This window comes from Gobio gobio (genome assembly GCF_949357685.1).
Source record: "Gobio gobio genome assembly, chromosome: 18".
Lineage (NCBI taxonomy): Eukaryota > Metazoa > Chordata > Actinopteri > Cypriniformes > Gobionidae > Gobio > Gobio gobio.
The window spans coordinates 27,157,010-27,173,645 of record NC_137111.1 but is presented as its reverse complement, the minus strand read 5'-3'; the positions used below and the strand labels follow the sequence as shown (position 1 = coordinate 27,173,645).

The 16,636-nt window shown below is 37.9% G+C and overlaps 1 protein-coding gene across 4 annotated transcripts in view; it reads left to right on the top strand.

The window, feature by feature from the left end:
- Window positions 1-16,636, top strand: part of zmiz1a (zinc finger, MIZ-type containing 1a) — a 154,973-nt gene that overhangs the window by 87,904 nt on the left and 50,433 nt on the right. For all 4 annotated transcript variants that reach the window (XM_079842059.1, XM_079842060.1, XM_079842058.1 and 1 more), the window contains one exon: window positions 9,526-9,569. The gene's annotated coding sequence lies outside the window, so the exon portion shown is untranslated. The remainder of the gene's footprint in view (window positions 1-9,525; window positions 9,570-16,636) is intronic.

The window sequence follows — 16,636 nt, the reverse complement described above, 5'->3', positions numbered from 1 at the left end:
GTTGCACATAGTCATTTTTTTCATAATTTAAAGTTTAAAGCAGAAGTTACAACAGATCTTTTCTTCCATATTGTGACATACATCTGAGTGAAATGGATTATTGAAAGAAAAATGTAGAGTGGGGGCTTGGTTCTGGCCATTATTTGTTGATTGGATGGTGGCAGATCTAAATGTGAGACAATTCATTGTAAGAAAAGGGTGGGGTTTAAGCAGCATATTTCACCAAAGAGAAGTATGTTGTTATTAATTTGCAAAAAAAAAATATTAGAAAAAGAAAATAAATGTACGTGAGAGACTGGCTATAGTCCTATTAAAGGAGTCCTATAATGCCCTTTTATGAAGTCTTGAATTTCGATTGAGTTTTGATGAAGCCCCTCCTTCTGAAATACGAAATGTGATTGGTTAGCTGGCCCAGTGTGTTGTGATTGGCAAACTGCTTAGAGTGTGTTCTGGAAATGTCTCGCCCCTTCCCATAACCTTGAGTTTCATCTGCTCAGGTGTAAATATTAACAATGCCGTCAATTTTGCAATACCAATTCGAGCCTGATTCTGACGAACAAGAGGGTCGTGCAGAACCTTTGCAAGCACAGATTTTACAGGACATTTCAAAGTGTTAAGTTCCTAAAGATCTGTCTTTAGAAAGTCTTACAAAAGCGAGCGCCCCGTACTAGTTAAACACTTCCTCAACACTGTTAGCTAGCAGGCTAGCGGAGCCACAAATAATAAAGGCTGTGATTCATAATCAACTGTTTGTCCCTACAAATTGGGAACTGTCTTTCAGGAGAAGCTTTTGTGCGTAGCCAGCATTATACTCTTTTAGGTTCTGAAAACTGTCCGTTTAATGTTCCACACACAGATAAACATTGGGCTTGTAATGTTCAGGAACAGTGTTAAAAATACATTTCTAAGTTTGTCTGCCTTAGGAAGGCCAAACAAAGGGAACCAGGGTGGAAAAAACAGCAACTCTTCGACATGGCAACAACACAATAATAAATCAGGTCGTCTTCGTCTTCTCTAGCGCAGCTCAACCAGGCCTCACCCCCTTTTTTTGCATATTCCGTGGGCGGGGATTATTTAAATGAGTGACATTGTGACTTCACAAGATCTCGGAAAAGGCGCTTTGTAGTCCCAAAGAGCCATTTGTGGTAGTGTTTTCTGTTAAAGAGAATATCTCCCTTTTGTTGTGGACTTAAAAAGTTGAACAAGCAAAATAGGACCCCTTTAAAATATGTTTTTTATGGTTTTGGTTTTGGTTTTGCAATTGGATAATTGTGTTGTTTCTTAGTGTAACTTTTTGAATAATTATTTTGTTGTTTATTCTGCATATTAAGTATTTTAACACCCCCCCCCCTCCCTCCCTTCTCTCATTTTGTGACTATCCATATCATTGAATTCACTGAAAAATCCTGATATTTCTCCCCTCATAGTAGCTGCAGTAGCTGAAGTGAACAGAGTTCCACCTTTGTTCTCTTCATACTGACTTGATCTTCCACTCTCTCAGCAAGTAATTAAACCGTTGTGTTAAGTGAAGAAAAAAATCCCCAGTATCGTACACCAGCTATCTGGCAGATAGTAAAGGTAAACCTGTGTTTGAGGCCGGCAGAGCCATTTTTATTGCATCGTATCAGCCATGAAAGAGGTGCTAAGATGGACACTCTGTATCACCGCCGCGCCAAAAACTAATCTAAATGGAAAACACATTGTCTTCATTATTTTGCAAGTGCTGAAAGAACATTGTTGCCATAGTAACTGGCAGGGGAGGCCGAGGGCTGCTTCAGGGCCAGTGAATGGAGTACAGGAGAGCCCTCCCGAGCCGACTACAGAAATGGCCAGTTAGTGAGTGTAAAAGTGCTGCTCACTCATGTAATTAATTTCAAGGAGGATTGGTGTGCGGGGGGGCTGGGATGCAAGGTAACAGATTTAACATGGATACTTGGGAGCCGCGAGTCAAATGGCAGCCCCGGAGCATGAGAGAGAAGGACAGTATGCGGGCGTGCGGTGGGGGTAGATGAGGGAGTGTGTTTGATTAACAGCAGCGATGATGACATGCTGTTTTGCAAACATGCGGCTGAAATTGCTCGCATCCATAAAGCTGTGGCTGCCAGGCATAGCTTGAGTTTTTCTCTGGAGGATTTTTAACAAATGCCAAGAAAGCTGTTGTTTTCACGAGGTGGTACCAGACATTGCGCACACACGGGCACACACGCATGCACGGACCGAAAAAAAAAAAAGGCTGAAGAGCTTTATTAAAAATCATATGAGGAAAAATAGCATCAGTTCATATCACTAATGCCATGAAATCCAGACCAAATCCATCCTGTGCTCGTATTTATCTCGTCACATATTTTGAATACCAAAAGGATGTTCTTTTCAAGCTGTTGGCTGTAATTCTGGGAATCCAAATGATAAAGGTCTTGCCAAATGGGAGGGGCTTAACAGTTTATTTTAGCTTTTGTGACAATCAGCTCACAGCTCAGTCGGCATTAACGGAAGTTGTGATAGATAAATGTCACAATAGGGAAGAAACTACTGAGTGCAACAGCTTCACAAAAAAGAAAAAAAATGTAAAGCAGGACTTGATTTTGTCCATCAGGAATGGATTGGTGTGGTTGGCTATTGCTGTGAACTCGTCCGAGTGACCGATTGTACTGCCCTCGTGCATGTGAACACGTCATCAGAGAAGAGATGTCATTACAAAGGATACAGGAAGTTATTTTGATGGCCCACTGAAGTCCCTTGAAACAGACACCATTATTCAATGTGTTGACGTAATTCCTGAAACAGGAAGACAGGGTGAGACGTATTGAACAGCTCCTCCCCCTTTTTTAAAGGGCCAACAGCGTTTAGTTTATATCACAGCTCGGCCAGAACCATTGAGCTCGGTAAAGCTGCAGTTTCCTCTAAATCTCTAACCGTTTCTCCTCCTAATCTCCTCCATATTGCTTTGAAATATAGCATTCTGTGCAGAATTTAAATAGGTCCAATACGTTTTGTGGTATGCGCAGACTCGCGCATATGATCCGCTCTGTGCTAGACTCTGTACCAGACTGTGCGCTCTGCGGCGGTTCGCGTGACACTGACGTGAAATCAGACTTTATTCGCCCCCAATGTTTACACTCTCTGAATTGTTCCCTATCCCCTATTTAGTGCACTGTGCCATTCACCATGTAGAAAATAGTAAATGTGTGAACAAGTGAATGATTTTAGCAGCAGCTTCAGCGTCTATGTATAATGTAGGGGGCGGGATGCTTTAGATTCTCAAGAGCATTTGATTGGACAGAAAATCTGATGAGAAGCTGAAGTGCAGCGTGATGTCATCAAAATCATTGATCCATATAAGTGAGAGACTGTAAGTTTGAATGCTTATCTTCTAAATGCTAATTTTGTCATTGTTTTGGAGCAAACTGGCTTATATATAACACATGTTCATACTAAAAGCCAAAAAACGTTGATTTTGATTTCATGGGGACATTACAGGCATGCTTTATGAGGGCACATACATTTTGTAAAAAAATGTGCATGGCTGAATCGTTTATAATAAATATTGCAACATTCCATTAAAAATGCATTTCATGGTGTTTAAATGCCTATGTAAAACAAATATGGACCATCTAGTTGGTTACAGTAGGTGTTGGTTTATGATCTCCTGGTCAGCTAATGAGAAAGAGCTAACCGGGGTGGGTCGGGTGCTCTTCTCCAAGAGGGAGGACAGTGGCCTGACCGCTAATGGCCGTGGCGCTTGTTGTACGGAGGCTGTTTGTCATGGCAATTCATGTCAGGGTGTAATTGGTTTACCTGGCTGTGTGTGTTGTGAGGCTTGTCTGCATAGCTAAAAACAAATTACCCACCACTGACCTTTCAGCTACACCGACCACATGGCCACACAGAGGCGACCGGGTAGGGAGAAAGTAGAGATGGGAGAGGGAGTGTGTCGGAAACAGAGTTTGAGTGCCATGATGGCGCTATTTCTTGGCTCGCCGCTGTTTGAAGGAGAGTGTTTGAACGGAGGATGCCTTTGGGGATATTTATTTGAGCCGGTTCACAGCATGCAAGGTTTTAAGAGGAACAGCGGAGCATACGTCCCTCGCAGACTCGGCCATCACATGCTTTATTTGCCCGTGCCTAGATGAAAACGACTGCTGGTTTTGAAAAGCAGCGCCTGTGCAATGCCAGCTTTGCTTGCACCACTTATCTGTCAAGAGCAGTAAAGGGGGGATAGAGGGATGCCGTAATTCCCTACTTCCTGCATAAAGGATACAATATCCATTTTAGTGACAGAGTAGATGGGCCTCAATTTAAATCTTAATCCACAGGGGCTGAGTCGCAGTCGGCCGGATTGATTCTAGCCCGCTGCGTGTGCGACTGCGTGCTCCAGGCGACACTGCACAAGTTGATTTTCTTTGTGAAAGTCTGACACTTTGCCGCCACCCTCCGCATGCTCGTTTCTGTCTTTGCTGGCATGTACAGATGACAAAAGCACACTAGCCCTGTTTTGTTAATATATTTCTCCCTTGCCAGAAGCCACTTTCACATGAGGACTGGAGATTAATTTCTTAAGAAGAAAAAGAGGCTTGTTGTTGGAATCTAATTTTTATTTGTAGTGTATTTTGCAGTGTTAATAGTTGGCACTAAAAAGAAAAAAAAAATATGCGACATTAGGGGGGGGGGGGGGGGCAAGGGGGGCAGATGCATATTTATTGTAGTCATGGTGTTTCCGGAATCGGATGTGAGCTGTCAGCTCCGCTATAAGTTGGAGCGGTTAGTCAGGCCTCCACAGATCTAAATCCGCATGAATGGCCCGTTCATAGCATAAGCAAGAAAAACTCACTGTTCAGAGTCAAGCTAGTCTTGAGTCTAGTAAATGGCAACCTCTTTAAGTTATTCTTGACTGTGCAGATGAACACCACATCATGTGAAAGAATTGTTCTTGCTTGCACCGACTGAAAACACACTACGTGAACAGAGGCGGATTAAGGTGGTTGGAGCTGCTAGACTGCTCTTTGTGTAAGGCCCCCCCTTAATCATTATGCTTTACTGGAAAGATGTATTTAGTGCCATATGATCCACACGCAAATATGGTTAACTGACATATATGAGTAACACACACACATTGAGACAGCCAATTAGGGGTGGGACAAAAAATCGATATGCCGATTTATCGCGATATTTCCGGCCGCGAGACGTTATCGATACTCTGGCTCCAAGTATCGATATTTTTAAAAACTGAATATTTAAATTAATATATACATTGTGGCTGGTTACCGCTTTGGCTTACCGGAGTGGCAGTACCCCCAGACTTCCTGTGGTGGCGGCGTGGCGCTTCCCAGATTGCAGATGATCAGATGAACGGAACAGTGAAGAAGAAATACGAGCGCAATGGCTGGCCGTCAAAAGAACTCACAAATGCACCCGCGTCTTTTAAATAAAAAGTTTTGGTCCATTTTGGATTTTGTAGTGACGATACAAAAAAAGCTCACTAAAGACTATGTAATCCGCAAGAACTGTCTCTGAAAAATAAAATACAATGGCAACACAACCAACATGCATTCCCACCTCGTGCGCCATCAGTGAATCAGCCTACGCTGGATGACATTTGTATGGCAAAGCTACCTTTTTTGATAGAACTGCTTGTGCTTGGTTTGTTACCACAGTTATCTGTGTACTATGGTGTGCTTCCTCAGCGATGAAGTTTAACATTCGCGGCTAACATTTCTTCAACATTTCTTCAACTCGGGATCCATCTCGACTGCAGTGCAGGCAGATCGCTCGCGCGGTTGTGATTCTCCTGGGAGAGCGCGCGCCGCGCGGCCACAAATAAACTGATATGGATTTGAAATTATTTTATCAACTTGAAATACAGGCATATTTTTGTAGATCTGTTCCTAAAAAATGCATATATGTTTTAGGAACACATCTACAATATACATGCGCATATATATATATATTATATATATATATATATTTTATTTATATATTTTATTATATATATATATATATATATATATATATATATATATATATATATATATATATATATATATATATATATATATATATATATATATATATATATATATATATATATATATATATTATTATTATTATTATTATTATTATTATTATTATTATTATTATTATTATTATTATTATTATTATTATTATTATTATTATTATTATTATTATTATTATTATTATTATTATTATTATTATTATTATTATTATTATTATTTTTATTATTTTTATTATTTTTATTTATTTTTTTATTTTATTTTTTTATTTTATTTTTTTTCGTTTGCACGTGACTGTTTAAAACCTGTGTTTAGACCCGTGTTTCTCCCTTGTCCTACCCGACCTGCACCCGTATCCGACACACTAGGATGTTTTTCACCCGTGCAGGACTCTGACAGTGTACATGTTTAAAAGACAAGTATAATATTGTACCGCTTGGTACTCAAATGTGACCATATTTTATTATATAAGGTTTTATACTGGGTGTGTTTTTGTACATTTTTATTAATGTGTGCATTTTGCAATTTCTAAATATGAAATGTTTCTGCTGTGAATAAGTTAGTGATGTGACCTTTCTTTATTATAAATCATTTAGTCACAGAAACTGTTCTCTCATGGCTGTTTGATAGCTTTATATGCACTTACTGTACTTTAATGCTATTTCAAAAAAGATGAAGTTTTAATAAATTAAATACATGATCATATGACTTTTTTGATGCTTTTTTTTCCATTTACAAAATGATATCGTGATATATCGTGGGTGATTTTCTTATATCGTCTGTCACAGAATCGCTGGTATCGTGATATATCGTTATCGTGGGCAAAATATCGTGATATTATCGTATCGTGTGTTGACCTGTGATTCCCACCCCTACAGCCAATACTTAAGTGTTTCCTCTACGTTCCTTCAAGTGGTGGACCACCACAGTACAAAAATGATCACCACATAGGTAAAATGAGAAATTGAACATTACAAACAAAACACAAATACAAACAAGCACAGTGCCCAGTGCTTAAAAGCAGCCCTCTAATTAACAGAGATGGTGGAAAGATGTTACCCTCTGCCACCACAGCCACAAAACAATTACAAAGGAAATATGTAACCATAAACAGCAAAGCAACAGGATTCCCTGCATTCACAGTTCAACTGCAAGCTAGCTTTATAAACCAACAGGGGCCGGATTCACGAAAATCTTCTTAAGAAAAAAGTTAAGAAAATTCTTAAGATAAATTCTAAGAAGTTCACAAGAATGTTCCTAAGTGCAATTCTTGAAAAATTATTTAGAAGTTCTCAAATATTTTCTTAAGAAAATGTTTTACTTAAGAAGAAAATAAAAGGTGTTTTATGGTTTTATTTTATTGAAAGGTATTACTGAACAATCGCTGAATGAAAAACACCTCAAAGCTCGTCGTTTTGCGCTTCCTGCAGATTACCGTAGATATCATAATAAGTGTGCAGACTATTTTCGTCGTGACTGGCTTGACGGGAGTATATCACTCAATGTCGTGTTTTTAATGTGCCGTGTCTGTAAAATCGTTATTTTATAAGAGCCTAGTCGTTTATCAATAATGCAGCTTGAGTACCAAAGATCGGCTGTTAGATCGACACAAGACTAATCATATCTCAGAGACGTCAGAGGCCGAGGCAGACGGCAGAAGGACTAGCCGAGGTAAGGCTACTCTCGCCGGGGTTAACGAGCGCTGAACATCCGGTGAACGCCTGGATCTCACAACTCCGAAAACGGCAGATAAAATTGTAAAATAGGCGCTCTCTTTATAAATAAACCACAGATTTAATCTTTAAATAAGTACATTCTCGCCTGAAAAAGTCTTAAAACTACAATTTGTGACACATTAACAGTAGAATTGGTATTTAAGATAGGTTGGAGGTTATCCTAACTTTAAGTTATTTACGATGATTTTAAAGAACATTATTTTCGTGAATATGAATACTTCTTACATTTTATCTTAAGAACAATCATAAGAAAAAGGATAAGAAGATTATTTAGAAAAGTTTTTGGGAATACAAAATATTCTTATATTTTTTCTTAAGTTAGAAAATAAGAAGAAATTGGCAGTTAAGAATAATTTCATTCTTAAGAATGTTTTGTGAATCCGGCCCAAGGTAGCCTACAGCTTCTGCATCAGTGCAGAACACCCTGTTTTACTGAGGCAAAATCACGACATCCTTACTGAGACACAAACCACAGTGCAATACACTTAAATGTGTATAAAACAAATCCACAATAAAAACAACGGGATTCCCTCCATCTCTGCTGAGGGCGCCGGCGTGGCTGACCCATTCACGAGCAGGTGAACAATAGCCGCTTTTCCACCGTCGGGCCGAACGGTTCTTAGAATGATAAGGAACGGTTCCTGTTGTGTTTCCACTTGAGCCTGGTACGGAAAGGCACAATTACAAACCGTTCTCGGCACGGAATTCTCAGAACGGAGAAAATACCTGATCACCCTCCTTAACGTGAAATAACGTGAAAAAATACAGATTCTAGCTGGCAGTCTTCCTGCTGTGAATCTGGTCTTCGACTGGATGAAGATTCAGCAGCCTTGAAGTATCCAGTCAATTGAGGGATTTTTTTTTTTTCTGTATATCTTGGTTACGTTGTTGTTTTTTACCTTTGTATTTCCGCTTTTGTGCTCCGCTATCGTACTTTCTTTCGGACATTTTGCCGCTATGCAATCTTGCACGTCTAGCAATAGCAGTGACTTAAATGAAAACAATTGACATGATTTGACATGATTTGACAATCTTCTTTTTTTTAATCATCTTTTGCAATCTTCGTTATAGTACAAGGACAGTTATATCACCCTGACATGTATCTGTATCTGTATCATTTTATTTTATTTTATTTTATTTTATTATTTTATTTTATTTTATTTTATTTTATTTTATTTTATTTATTTATTTTATTTATTTTATTTATTTTATTTATTTTATTTATTTTATTTATTTTATTTATTTTATTTATTTATTTTATTATAATTTGATTTAAGTATTGTGTAAGATATTAAGAATACTTGTATTTTATAATTGTATATTTATGTAATTTAACTGAAATACAAATATTAAAAGATTGTTGGGTAACACTTTAGTTTAGGATCCAATTCTCACTATTAACTATTTGCTTATTACCGGTAGTATGCATTTTACTAGGATATTTGCTGTTTATTAGTAAAAAAAAGCCACATATTTAGGCCTTATTCTGCATCATCATATTTTACATCCCTTAATCCTACATAATACTTAACCACTACCTTACTAACTATTAATAAGCAGTAATTAGGCAAATTTATTGAGGTTCATAGTTAATAGTTAGTGAATAGTGAGAATTGGATACTAAACTAAAGTGTGACCGATTGTTGTTATACTATTTTCTCAAAACTGACCCTGATCACTTGTTGTGATCAACTTTGCTGATCAAAGTTGATGATGCTGAACTTCTCAGTGAGGGTGGTTGATCTATGTTGCTGATCAACTATGTTTTTTTTTTCCAACAGGGCTGACCGCTGCTTAAGCAGACACGGCCTGTCCAGAAGATCATGTGAGTTTGATGTCAATCAATTTCAAATTGATCCTATTAGCTGTGCAATCTGAGTGCTTCCTAAGCAGCCAAACCTCTTTTCTAACATGCTGTACTCAGTTCTGTAGCCCCCAGACAAAGCACTTGTAAACAGGTGTAGCAGCTATGAGCTATAAGCGCTGTGCCATTGATCAGTCTCTTTAATTAGAGAGTGAGATAATTAAAACACTGTATTTTCAGTCAGCTGGGTTCATCAGCATATATTTTCTTTTTTTACCCAATAACGAGTTGCAGAGTTACACCCTATTGACAAGTTCTATTCCTGGAGGTTTTTTTGTGTGCCTCTAATAGTTTTCTTTTCATTTAATTGGAGTTTCACACTAATTAGATTTGTCTTATAAAACACAAGAAAACTCTGCCACAGCAGGAGCTGCCGAGCAGGAGGTCGGATGTTGGGAGATTTTTGAAAAATGTTTCGGTTGTGAACAGTATGCAAGCGTGTGGCTGTGTTTGAATCACTTGGTTTTTTTCATCTGTTATCTTGCTGTAAATCAGGGCAATGTCTTTTACATAATGTGCTTTTGTTTGATCAGTTTTTGTTTGGATGCAAAGGTACTGACATAAGTGATGCAAACTGCTGTTCAAATTAGGGTTAGTTCACCCAAAAATAAAGATTCTGTCATTAATGCAGCCTTCACGTGCTATCGTACAGTTATCATAAATTTGAGTTTCCTAGGTAAAATTTAACACATGAACACCCTCTGATGTCATGTTTGCCACTGGGAAGTTCGGAAATAATTTTGATACCCAAATTCCAGAGATGGCCATGCCATAAACTTTAAACATGATGGCGGGGAAAACTACTGCTGTGACAGGTATGATTTATTAGTTTTCCCCCCAAAATAGATAGATCATCATGTCTTGTCATTTAATGTAGTCAATATTTGCATATACGAGTAATCATTTGAAGCGTATTATGTTTTATACACAGCGAAAATAGCCTGCATTCGACCGAAATGACCGAATCGGCAGGAAGCTGACTATCTGGTAAATGTTTATATGGTTGTCAGTGCATGTGCACTACATAGAATTTTGGTTATATGAATAAGATTTTCCCAATAAATAGGCAAGAATAAACCTGGTGTCCATGATTCCTGGTTATTCCGACAACAAAGCACTGGAATCCAACAAGCTCGTAATCACGATTTCTGAGGTGGGAATTATGAAATTTTCAATAGCACATGAAGGCAGCATAATTACTCATCCTCATGTCGCTCCAAACCCGTAAGACTTTCGTTCATCTTCGGAATACAAATGGAGAGCTTTCTGTTCCTCCATTGACAGCCTACGCAACTACCACATTCAAGCCAATATTCAATTAATATTTTGTAAATAAAGTGGTGCATTGTTTTTTGCACAAAGCACTCAAAGTGTATGCTTATATGAAACATGAGTGAGAAATAACACTTCTGTAGCTATTGGCATTAAACATTAAAAAAGCACTAATGCCCAGAACTTTTGTACATATTTAGCTGGACATGCTTTTGCTCAGCCTCACAAAGACGCACACACCAACAACATTTTTTACAAGTATTGTTTTTGGATATTCTGACATAGGGGAGAGAGCTCCTGTCCTTCAGTGTGTGAGTGATAGAGCTCAGAGCCCAGCTGTAGACTGCAGTTGCTGATGTTTCAGCACTTTTAGGGCAGGCCTGAAACAGAAGGCTGTGGAATTTCTCAGCTTACCTATTCAGCAGTAGGAGCCCCGAGGTGTCCAGCAGCAGCCAAGCTGGTCTGCTGCCTGCAGGGTTCGGTTTACACCGGCCTGTCAGCTCTACTCCTCACTCATGGTCCACAAACCCAATGTTCTGTTCTGCTGAGCTCTCAGACAGAGCCAGAGCTCTCATCCCCAGCCTGAAATACAGCCATTCACTTTTACCAACAGTGCAGGAACATAAATTACTCTCTTTTTTTCTTGTTCTAAAAAGCCTGGCCTGGAATTCCTCCTTTCTGCTGTCACCCTAAATTAGAAATCTCAGAATTTATACATCCTTATGAAAGACTGCATTTTCTACCATGATACCACAGAAATAATAAATTGGTGTAGTAAACTTCTAACGTTTTCATATAGCAGCCAAGTTTTAGGTTCTCTCTTTTTAAAGAAGTAAATTGATATGTCAATGTCTGAAATCTTTGTAGCTTTCACATGACGAACATACATCTCACGGGACTATGTTTTCTGAATCCATGTGAAGGCGTCTTTTATGCTTTGAGAGATGCTCAGTAGCTTCCTTGCCTTGATGTGCATTAGGGGCTATTTTTAGATGGGAACAGTACATAAGATTCACAATCATGTGTCTCACTGTGACCTGATTTTTGAAGACTTACTGACCATCCATTCATAACCACAGCCTGGAGTAATGGTAATGAAAAAATATACAGAAACAGATATATAACTACAATGTATTTAAGATTCGCTTGATATGATTGATTGGAGTTCATTTAGAAAATCGAAACAGGAAATTGATTATTCAACCGAATCAATGTTGGTGCAATGTTTGTCAGTTATTTTATAATTACAGTTGCAATAATTGTTTTTAATTAAATAATAACAATTAGTAAACGACACACCAACACTGAATTAATCAACTGATACACTGCTCAAAAATTTGAGGTCTGTAAGATTTATTTATTTACTTTTTATTTTGTTGAACGTCTCTTATTCTCACCAAGGCTGCATTTATTTGATCAAACAGACAATTCACAGCTGAATATTCAGCATCATTACTCCAGTCTTCAGTGTCACATGATCCTTCAGAAATCATTTTAATATACTGATTTGATGCTCAAGAAACATATTGTTATCTTAGAAACTACTTAATATTATCAATGTTGAAAACAGTTGTGCTGCTTAATATTTGTATACTTTTTTTGAGACATCAGGATTCTTTGATTAATATGAAGCTAAAAAAAGCATTGTTTTATTAGATTTTTTTTATATAATGTAAATGTATTCACTATCTTTATTCTTTACTTTAATCAATTGAATGTATTAAAGTGAAAGTGAAAGTGACGTGTGGCCAAGTATGGTGACCCATACTTGGAATTTGTACTCTGCATTTAACCCATCCAAGTGCACACACACAGTAGTGAACACACACACCGTGAACACACACCCAGAGTAGTGGGCAGCCATATTACTGCGGCGCCCGGGGAGCAGTTGGGGGTTTGGGGCCTTGCTCAAGGGTCTTACCTCAGTCGTGGTATTGAGGGTGGAGGAGGGCGCTGGTTATTCACTCCCCCACCAACAATTCCTGCCGGACCTGAGACTCAAACCCGCAACCTTCGGGTTACATGTCCGACTCTCTAACCATTAGGGTTAGTTCACCCAAAAATTGTGAAGTTGTTCCAAACCCATAAGACCTTCATTCATCTTCAGAACACAAATTAAGATATTTTTGAGGAAATCCGAGAACACTCTGACCCCTCCATAGAAAGCTATTTAATTAACACTTTCAATGTCCAGAAAGGTAGTAAAGACATTGTTAAAATAGTCTTGTAGTTCAGCCTTAATTTTATGATGCGACAAGAATACTTTGTGCGTAAAAAAACAAACAAAAATAATGACTTTATTCATTAATTTCGTCATGTTTGTGTCAGTCTCCTACGCAGTTTACGTTGGTCAGTTCCTGCGTTAGGGTTAGGTTAGCATGACACGCATGCGTTGTGGTGCTCATGTGAACAGCATCGGCCACTGGTAAGCCGGCGTGCTGGCGTAGCGCTGACGTAACTCGGAAGTGCTGGATTGTATTTACTACGTCAACAGTGTAGGAGACTGACACGGATATGAAGACATTTGCTGAATAAAGTCGTCATCTTTGTTAGTGTTTTGCACACAAAAAGTATTCTCGTCGCTTCATAAATTTAAGGTTGAACCACTGGAGTCACATGGACTATTTTATCGATGTCTTAACATTTCTGGGCCTTGAAAGTGTTAATTAAATAGCTGTCTATGGAGGGGTCAGAGTGTTCTCGGATTTCATCAAAAATATCTTAATTTGTGTTCTGAAGATGAACGAAGGTCTTACGGGTTGGGAATGACATGAGGGTGAGTAATTAATGACAGAATTTTCTTTTTTGGGTGAACTAACCCTTTAAAGTAATTTCTAAAATGATTAAACTTTAGAATGGTAGTCTAAATCTGAGTATGAAGGTTTATTATGAATAACCTTGTGATTAATATGTGATTTACGGTCAAGTTATTTCAGTGAAATAAGAGCATTTTGGCAAAGTTATGGATTGGGAAAAGTGAGGCTATTAAGGGATATCCGAGCTGTGAAGTACATTATTTAAAACTGTAGGAAGTTGTTTTGATGTAGATGGTGGTTTCTCTCAGTTGGTTTGTTAGTTAGTCCACAATTGTTGTTTTACTGACATAGTCCACTATCTGAATGGTTTAAGAACCACTGTTTTATAATCATCATATAATGCAAGACAAGCAGTTTTACCAGTGGGGGACTTGAGCGGGTTTACTTTTCCTGCCACTCTAACCCACTGTGAGATGGACGCACTTCCTGGTTTATTTACACAGGGCTGTCCAGACCTGGCAGTTGGCGAACTCTGACAAATGAGAGAATCTCAGGATGAGCCAGAGGAGGGTGAGAGAAAATTGTTTGGAATGCTGGACATGCTTTTGCTCAGCCTCACAAAGACGCACACACCAACAGCTATGATTGGCAATCCTGGGCGGTTTGTTGATAAGAGCGAAGGGTTAAATCGTGATTTACGCACACAGTGATTTGTTGCCGTCTCGAGTTGGACGGGCCGAGCGCCACACAGACCCACAGAGCTCTTATCTGAGATAGCTGGAGTTTTTCACAGCTCTGGTCTTGCCCTGCGCAGTGAATCAGAGCTGAAATGAGCAGACACAGAGGAATGAGAGCAGAAGGGAGAGTGAGTTCACAAATCGCCCTAGAAACACCGTCTCTGTTTCCCCCCAACGTATTCATGGCATGATGGGATTGTCCTGGGGTATCTGGTGACACATACCTGCCATTGTAGAGACCCCTGGCACCGTACTGCTGTTCAATATTTATAGACGCCAAACGCTCTCAAATATCAAATGGTTAAACAGCTGCGGACAATTTCAAAACTGGCTGCCCGTTTTGGGAAGTGCACAAGCCGCAGGGATAGTTGGCGGTATAAGAGTTTATTTTCTTCATCACTCTCTTTATATTGGGTAATTAATTGACTTAATTGAGTGATGTCAAAATTGTTTCTGTGTAGTGAAGGTCAGGATGTCTAAACTGACACTTTTGGAGAAAGTTTAGCGATAAATCACACTGATACACAATATAAAAATCAAAACTGACCCCAGATTAGTATAAAAGGTTATTTTGTGTTGGCATCATGCGGTGAGCTGATGAAAAATGTCTGTCACATCCCCAACCTGGCGTCAGCAGCTCCCTCGTGAGAAGTTGCCCTCAGGTGAGAAATTAAAGTGGATATTATCTGTGCAGCGGCCCAGCAGCAGTTCAGTATGAGGCCAGGATGCATTTTGCTCCCTTCACACAGGAAACGCTGGGTTGACATTATTTTCAGGGCAGCCATACTCTCCCCCTGTTAGTGATGTGCTTTTCATTCACCTACTCAAGGGCAAGGTCAAACCGACGGAGGTCGTTCCGCTTCTACAGAGGTGTAAAGGTATCGTGAAGAAATACAGCGCGTGAAGAATCACAGTGTTGAACATTTTCGGATATGAGCGTTCATCATGATATGCGTGTACAGATAATATCTGTTAGTTCCATGTTCTCCATTTTTGTAAAGAAGTATATTGTACACAATATGTCTCTGATTGTACAACAGATAGCTCTAGTCCTCAGTTTTGATTGATCAAACAATGTTCCAAGCAAGCTTATGTACAAGTTGATATATATAATATAATATATGTGTATATGTGTGTATATATTGTGTGTGTGTGTGTGTGTATATATATATACACATATATATATACACATATATATATATATACATACATATATATATATATATATACATACATACATACATATATATATATATATATATATACATACATATATATACATACATATATATACATATACATATACATATACATACATATACATATACATATACATATACATATACATATACATATATATATATATATATATACATATACATATACACATATAAAAAAAGGCTCGTAATCATAGGGGAACCTTTTTTAGTGCTATATAGCACCAATTTTGGTGCTTCAGTGGTTCTTCAGCGGTTCTTCAGAGGTGCTATATAGCACCTTAGTCAAAGAACCAGTGAAGAACCTCTGAAGAACTGCTGAAGAACCGCTGAAGAACCACTGAAGCACCAAAATTGGTGCTATATAGCACTAAAAAAGGTTCCCCTATGATTACGAGCCAAGAACCATTTTTGGTGCAATATAGAACCTTTTTTTTTTAGAGTGTATATATGTATATGTATATGTATATGTATATATATATATATATATATATATATATATATATATATATATATATATATATATATATATATATATATATATATATATATATATATATATATATATATATATACATATTTGAACAACTTTAACTAACTTATACCCAATATTAGCTGTATATCAACAATACATTTGAAAAAATATTCACACATTTTAAGTAATTGCATAATTGAAATATTGAGTATTTATTTTTTGTTAATATTTTGTAAATTAAATAAGGTTGTTTGCTTAATTTTTGCATTTGCATTTATGCATCTCATTTGCTTTTAATAAATATAATTAATAAATAGATTGTACTGGCTAGCATCACATGTATATTAGATTAGATTAGATTAGATTCAACTTTATTGTCATTACACAAGTACAAGTACAAGGCAACGAAATGCAGTATATAGTATATAGCATAGTATATAGCATTATATTGAAACCCCCCTAATGGTTGACCACTAATTAAAATAGTCTGTTAGTTCAGGGGAGTTTGTGGGGGGTGGTCTGTCTGTACATATGCCCTCCCCTCTCTGATCAGCTCACAGATGGGCCACAC